This window comes from Colius striatus, chromosome W, assembly GCF_028858725.1.
Source record: "Colius striatus isolate bColStr4 chromosome W, bColStr4.1.hap1, whole genome shotgun sequence".
NCBI lineage: Eukaryota > Metazoa > Chordata > Aves > Coliiformes > Coliidae > Colius > Colius striatus.
In genome coordinates, this window is record NC_084789.1 from 9,091,343 (window position 1) to 9,099,180 (window position 7,838).

The window sequence follows — 7,838 nt, forward strand, 5'->3', positions numbered from 1 at the left end:
AATCCGACATACCACTGCATGTTTTGCTGTTATGGGGGTGCCAAGCACCATTAAGACTGATAACGGCCCTGCATATGTTAGTCAACGGGTGAGACAGTTTTTCCAAACCTGGGGAGTGAAACACATTACAGGGGTACCACACTCACCGACAGGACAGGCTATAGTGGAACGAACTCATCAAGTGTTAAAATCATATTTAAGTAAGATTTCCGACATACAGGACCCACAGGAACGGTTGTCTAAGGTATTGTTTACTATAAATCATTTATGTATCTTTGGGGAGGAGAAAGAACCTCCAGCTCGACTACATCAAGGAATGGTGGAAACATCGAAAAGACCGCCGGCAATGTGGGTAACTTACAGAGATCCACGAACAGGTATATGGCAGGGCCCAGCTAAAGTGCAGTATTTAGGCAGGGGTTATATGTCTGTGCTTACATCTACAGGTCCAATATGGGTTCCTGCAAAATGGACTAGAGTGGCTGTTACTCCTAATAATCCTGATGGTGACAGTTCACACATCGCCATTGGATCAAGTGAATCCACGTCAGAACATGTGGGTCACCTGGGCGAATCAGACAGGCCAAGTTGACTTTTGTCTGAGTCTTCAGTCGGTGAGTGATACATTCCGCACCTGCCTGGTTGGGATACCAGATTTTGATCCTAGTGATTTCCAGAAATATGTCAGCGGGAGCGCCTCCTGTTCCAGCAAAGTGACATTGGACTGTGCCATGGACTTGTTAAGTTGGCTCAAAGTCCCTCTTCCCTGGGACCCACAAGAGTTGGAGTTGCTGGGAAGTCAAGCAATCGGAAACATCACGAATGAGAGTTGGACTTATACTTGTTTTAGCTTTGGGACTAAATATCAAGGACTAAGAGGAATGGAACAATATAAAAATATGGTTAAGCAGCGGACTGATGTTTCCCCCGAAGGTGCATATAGTCAATTTGTAGATCCAAAAGGAAGATATTGTGGATTGGCCATAGGACAATTTGGTGGGACTTGGATGGCCAACTTATCTGGGTTGATATATGGGGGAAGTAACACTGGTTGGGAACGCGGGACCCCTCAGGGGCCTACTCTGTGGAGCAATGGGTCTGCTAAAGCTCTACCCAATAACATCTTCTTAATATGTGGGGATCGAGCATGGCAGGGAATCCCAGCTAACCCAATTGGGGGGCCATGTTATTTAGGGAAATTGACTTTGTTTGCTCCTCGACAGCAGGACTGGTTAAAAATTACCAAGTTACGGAAAACAAGAGATACCCACAACTTAAAAGGAGATTGGGATGGTAAAGTACAATTGTGGTCCATTGTGGTCCATGTAGAAATATGATTTAGCTAAGACTATAGAATATTAGTTAGCTTTGATCTTTAGGCCTTGTTGTGCTAGCATGGAAAAATGCTGAGGGCAGTGAAAAGCACAGTATGTAGAAGTACGTGCAAAAGAACAGGAATTTGGCGGAAAGACAGAAAACTTGTGGTTAGAGATAGGGACATGGTGCTTAGTAACAGACTGCTATGAGACTGCTAAGTAAACCTTGAAACTTATCTAATCTTGTGAAACAATAGCCCTTTGGAAGAATCGTGTGCCTTTTTGTCAGCCTATTAGGAGCTTAGCTTTTGCAATATGTATGAGCTAATTAAGTGAATGGTTCAATCAGCATGTAACGCGTTGACTTTAAGAAGATATAAAAATGTTGCTTGTATTCAATAAAGCGGACACTTTGCTTGCATCAAGTTGCGTCTCCGTCTCTCAATCGCGGCAAATGGTGACCCCGACGTGATCTTCTGTGAAGAGTCCGTCGGAGACAGATAATCACCTATCTGGTGGCGTGCTGCGAGTCCCGCAGAACTGAAAGGAGCTGCTGAAACGAAGCAGGAAAAGCCGGCTAATCACCCCCGTCTGGAACGAGAGGTGAGCTGCGGGAAACTGAAAAATGGGGAATCAGACAAGTTCTCCTGAAAGAGACGTTTATGAACTAATGGAAGCTTTGCTTGAAAAGCATGGAAAAAAGACCATTTCGGGTCAGGATCTTAAGTTGATCCTTAAATGGGTCCAGGTTAAGATCCCCACGGTTACTGCCTCTTCAATTTTTACTCAGGAACTTTGGGATGATGTGGGGGTAAAATTATGGGATGCAGCTACTTCTGGAAATGAGGAGGCACAACGAATGCTCCCACGGTGGAGATCGATTTATGAGACGGTAAAAGCGCAGGAGCAAAGCCAGGGAGGCTTGGAGGGGGGAGCGCAGCCTTCAGCACCACCACTTCCCGCTGTTTCGTCACCCCCCCCGTTAGCCTGTGCTGCAGGTTACCCACCAGAGGATGATCCTTTTGATCCGGGACCCATTGACCCTGAAAAAGAGCCTGATCTTTTCCCTCCTGGCCCCCATGATGTTTGGGGAGAGATTAAGCGCCAAGCGCTGAAGGAAGGGGAATTAGAAATAGCAAAAACCATAGTGGCTCCTGTAATTTATAAAGGAAGGGGGGGGCGGCTCAATGGGAATCGCTATCTTTCTCAGTGATTAAGGAATTGCGTCGTACGGTTACTGAGCACGGACTGTCCTCTCCTTATTTTGTGAGTCTTTTGTCTTCTGTATTCGATACATATGTTATGACGCCGCATGATTTAAAATCTCTTGTGCGATTGTTGTTAACCCCGACTCAGTATACAATGTGGGAATCTCAATGGAGGTCAAGGCTACAAACAATTTTATTGGGGTATGCGGGGCACGCTAATGCCGCTTTAGCAGCTTTAACTATGGAACATCTTACTGGGACAGGGCAACACGCAGACCCAGCCGTTCAGGCTAGAGACATCCCCCGAGACGCTTTAGAAGCGGTCCGGGAGGAAGCGAGAAGAGCCTTAATGAAAGTTCCGGATTTCCAAAAGCCTCAAAAGGCGTTTACTAATATCACCCAAGAGCCTCGAGAATCGTATATGCAATTTATAGATAGGCTGAAACAGGCTCTAGATCGGCAAATAGATAATGCCGAAGCTCGGGAGATCCTATTGCTGAAATTAGCGGTAGAAAACGCTAACGCTGATTGTAAAAAACTTTTAAAATCGCTCCCGAATCAAAACCCTATGATAGTTGAGATGATTGAGGCTTGTAACAGGATTGGCACGGTGGATCATAAATATGAAGCAATGGCCGCCGCTTTTGCAGCCATGCAGGGGCCCGTGGGAGGTAATGAAAGGCAGAAATGCTTTGGTTGTGGGAAACCAGGGCATATCAAAAGAGATTGTCGTAACATTGGACTTGGAAAGAGACCCCCAGCACCTAGCGTTTGCCCTAAATGTCAGAAGGGACGGCATTTTGCGAACCAATGCAAATCCAAATTTGATGTGAATGGGCGTCCCATACCGGGAAACTGGCAGCTGAACGCGAATCCGCGGCGCGTGCAGACACAAATTCCGCGACCGGCCCCCGTGCCCCTCCGTACGCAGGGGGGGGGGGCAGGAAACCGGAGGGTTTCTGACCTCTGCCCAGCAACCACAGGGAGCGCCGGCTTGGACCTGGCAACCTCCCACACAGTAACTTTACTTGATTCCTCTGTTCACCTGTTATCTACTGAAGTTACTGGCCCTTTACCACTACAGACCCAAGCATTATTAATAGGGAGGTCATCTGCTACCCTGTCGGGTCTTTTTGTATTGCCAGGAGTAATTGATTCTGATAGTGAATCGGAAATTAAAATCATGGCTTGGACTCCGTTTCCACCTTGTACCATATCAAAAGATAGTAAAATAGCACAATTGATTTTAATCCCTAAAGCAACTAGCCTCCAGTCTGATGGCCAGCCGAAACAAAGACAGGGAGCTTTTGGCTCTACAGGAGTGCCTGAGATTTTATGGGTTCAATCTATCACCCAGAAGCGCCCCATGTGCCGCTGTACTTTAGTTCGCGGGGATCACCGAGTGGTTTTAAGTGGAATCATTGATACAGGGGCAGATGTTACAGTTATTTCCCAAGCTAAGTGGCCCCCACAATGGCCACTGGCAAATGTTTCTCAGGCGCTGGCTGGGATAGGGGGCTATGGAACTAGCCGACAAAGCTCTGATTTGATTCAGATTCAGGATTCGAACGGTCAAACAGCTTCTGTTAAACCATTTGTTTTACCTGTCCCTATGGTTTTATGGGGACGCGACGTGTTATCTCAATGGGGAATGTTTATTCAAACTACCCAAAAGCCTTTTTAGGTGGGGCCATTGCAGGGCGTGAAACCCTAAAATTAACTTGGAAAACCGATTCTCCTGTTTGGGTCGATCAATGGCCCCTGCCTATAGAAAAACTTCACGCCCTCCAGGAGTTAGTTGCAGAGCAGCTCTCTGAGGGGCATATTGTTCCCTCTACAAGTCCCTGGAATTCGCCAATTTTTGTTATCCGAAAACAGACTGGCAAGTGGCGCTTGCTCCATGACTTGAGAAAAATTAATGATGCTATGGAGAACATGGGAGCCCTACAATCCGGGCTACCATCACCAACCATGATTCCTCGTGATTGGCATTTAACTGTTATTGATCTTAAAGATTGTTTTTTTAATATCCCACTGCATCCAGACGATGCCCCTAAATTTGCCTTTTCAGTCCCTAGCATCAATATGCAAGCTCCTTTGCAGAGATACCACTGGGTTGTGCTGCCACAAGGAATGAAAAATAGCCCCACAATATGTCAATGGTTTGTAGCGAGAATGCTTAGCCCTGTTAGGGTTGCAGTACCTAAAGTACTGATATATCATTACATGGATGACATTCTAGTGGCAGCTCAGCGCCAAGAAGTCATGGAGGAGGCCGTAGCCCTTGTCATGGCTGCTGTAAAATCAGCAGACCTCTGTATCGTACCAGAGAAAGTACAAAAATTACCACCTTGGAAATATCTAGGATGGCGTATTAGAGCTCAGACTATTGTTCCACAACCTTTACAGATTCATGCTAATGTAAGAAATTTACATGACATACAAAAGCTGTTGGGAACAATTAACTGGGTGCGGCCTTTACTTGGTATCACAAATACAGATCTAAGTCCATTATTTCAAATGCTTAAAGGGGATACAGACCTATGCGCCCCACGGAGCCTTGACAATGCGGCTATGAATGCGTTACAAAAGGTTGCCACAGCAATTACCAGCAGACAAGCGCAGCGGTATGCACCTGAATTGCCTTTTCAACTCATCATTTTAAACCCTGTACGGCAACCTCATGCGTTGATCTTTCAGTGGGACAACCAGAAACCGGACCCTTTGTTAATTATTGAGTGGATTTTTCTACCCAACCAAGCTATAAAAACTATTTCGACACAGCATGAAATGTTTGCATCCCTTGTCATCAAGGCTCGACAGAGACTGTTAACTTTGGCAGGGTCAGATTTTACCCTTATTTGCTTACCAGTAACAGCAGTTTATTTGCAATGGTTATTGCAACAATCGGATGCTTTGGGGACAGCTTTAGTCAACTATGCAGGTCAACTTACCTCGCATCCACCTTCTCATAAACTGTTACACGCTGATTTTCACCTATTGCCGATGCCAAAAAGAAGTGATCAGCCTCTGCAGGCCTTTACTGTTTTTACAGATGGATCGGGAAAAACCCACAAGTCTGTCATTCTTTGGTGGGATGATAAGTCTGGACGTTGGGACTCTGATGTAGAAACTGTACAGGGTTCTCCTCAAATAACAGAATTGTCGGCTGTGGTTCGTGTCTTTCGGAAATGGTCTATTCCTCTCAATGTAATTACTGACTCTGCTTATGTTGCAGGAATTGTTCAACGAGCAGAGGCCTCGGTACTCCGTGATGTCTCTCATGTCGCCTTATTCACTCTGTTACAAGAACTTATCTTTTTTTTAAACTCTCGCCGTCATCCCTATTTTATTATGCATGTTAGGTCCCATACCTCCTTACCTGGGTTTATTGCAGAAGGAAACCGACAGGCTGATGTGCTTACGTTACCCGTACAGGTGTTACCTGACCGTTTAGCACAAGCTCGACTTAGCCATTCTTTTTTTCACCAAAATGCCGGAGGCCTAAAACGACAGTTTAACCTTACGCCTCAGCAGGCTAATAGTATTATTGCCACTTGTCCCGACTGTCAAAGACATTCTTTTCCTTCTATAGCAGGAGGGGTTAATCCCAGGGGTTTGCAAAGCCTTCAATTATGGCAAACAGATGTTACCCATTTTGCCGAATTTGGGCGTTTGAAGTATATTCACTGTTCTATTGATACATTTTCTGGAATGCTGTTTGCTTCTTGCCATGCCGGAGAAAAGGCACGAGATGTTCGCAAACATCTAATGTGTGCTTTTGCTACCCTGGGAGTGCCCTCCCAGATAAAAACAGACAATGGCCCTGCATATATCTCTAAATCTTTAACTGATTTTTTTTGTATCCTGGGGAGTTTCGCATACCACTGGCATTCCTCACTCCCCCACGGGTCAAGCTCTGATAGAGCGTTCTCATCAAACCCTCAAGCGGCTATTACAAAAACAAAAAGGGGGAAATGTGGTCCATGTAGAAATATGATTTAGCTAAGACTATAGAATATTAGTTAGCTTTGATCTTTAGGCCTTGTTGTGCTAGCATGGAAAAATGCTGAGGGCAGTGAAAAGCACAGTATGTAGAAGTACGTGCAAAAGAACAGGAATTTGGCGGAAAGACAGAAAACTTGTGGTTAGAGATAGGGACATGGTGCTTAGTAACAGACTGCTATGAGACTGCTAAGTAAACCTTGAAACTTATCTAATCTTGTGAAACAATAGCCCTTTGGAAGAATCGTGTGCCTTTTTGTCAGCCTATTAGGAGCTTAGCTTTTGCAATATGTATGAGCTAATTAAGTGAATGGTTCAATCAGCATGTAACGCGTTGACTTTAAGAAGATATAAAAATGTTGCTTGTATTCAATAAAGCGGACACTTTGCTTGCATCAAGTTGCGTCTCCGTCTCTCAATCGCGGCAGTCCATTACGGCGAATGTATTTGCTTCAGCATTTGTACCTGGGTTGGCTGCAGCCCAGGCCTTACAACAGTTAGAAAAATTAGTGTACTGGTCGGAGCAGCAAGCTAATGTTACTACTGATGTTATAGAAAAATTGCTAGCAGACCAGAAAAGCCTTAGACATGCCTTATTACAAGATCGTGCAGCTATAGACTTTTTGCTATTGGCACAAGGGCACGGATGTCAAGACTCTGAAGGCATGTGTTGTTTTAATCTTTCTGATCATAGTGAATCTATTCACAAAGCTTTGGCATATTTAAAGGCTCAGGCTAAGAATATTACAGTGGGTTATAACCCTTTTGATAATTGGCTTCAATCAGCTTTTGGGGGGTTGTCACCTTGGTTGACTATGTTAATCAAAGAAGGGTTAAGATGGGTATTGATTATTTTGCTTTTGCTTATAATGTTTAAGATAGCATATAGTTGTATTACGAAGGCAGTGCATAAATTGACTGACTCAGTCTTGATTGTGCAAAAACAAAACGGGGGAATTGTGGAAGAATGGTTAAGGGAGCATGGACATGGATCCCGGGGTATAATGTTAGGCCTGTTGGGGCAAGGCAGCCTGAGCTCTAGTTATATGAATTTAATGCACAATTAAGACCAGAGTCAGAGCCATGGTTAAAGCAGTTGCTGTCATGTAGACAGCAGGCCGCTTTCTGTTCCCTCAAGGTCGGACTGTTTTCGGCTAAAAGTGGTAAACAACTTTGGGGAAAAACAAGATGGGAAAATGTGAGGGAGCTTGCTTATCGCAGAAACTGCAAGTAGGATGAACAAGAAAATGTAATCTATTAGCTGCTGTTGCTGAGCTAGCTTTGAAGCTGCTGTGTATATAAGTTAGAG

General features: G+C 44.7%; 1 long non-coding RNA gene across 1 annotated transcript; it reads left to right on the forward strand.

Moving 5' to 3' along the window:
• The first annotated feature begins 1,174 nt into the window (after positions 1 to 1,174).
• Positions 1,175 to 6,928, forward strand: LOC133628470 (uncharacterized). Its single transcript, XR_009820717.1, has 2 exons — positions 1,175 to 1,919; positions 5,763 to 6,928. It is a non-coding gene; the product is annotated as an uncharacterized LOC133628470 (long non-coding RNA).
• The last annotated feature ends 910 nt before the right edge of the window (positions 6,929 to 7,838 follow it).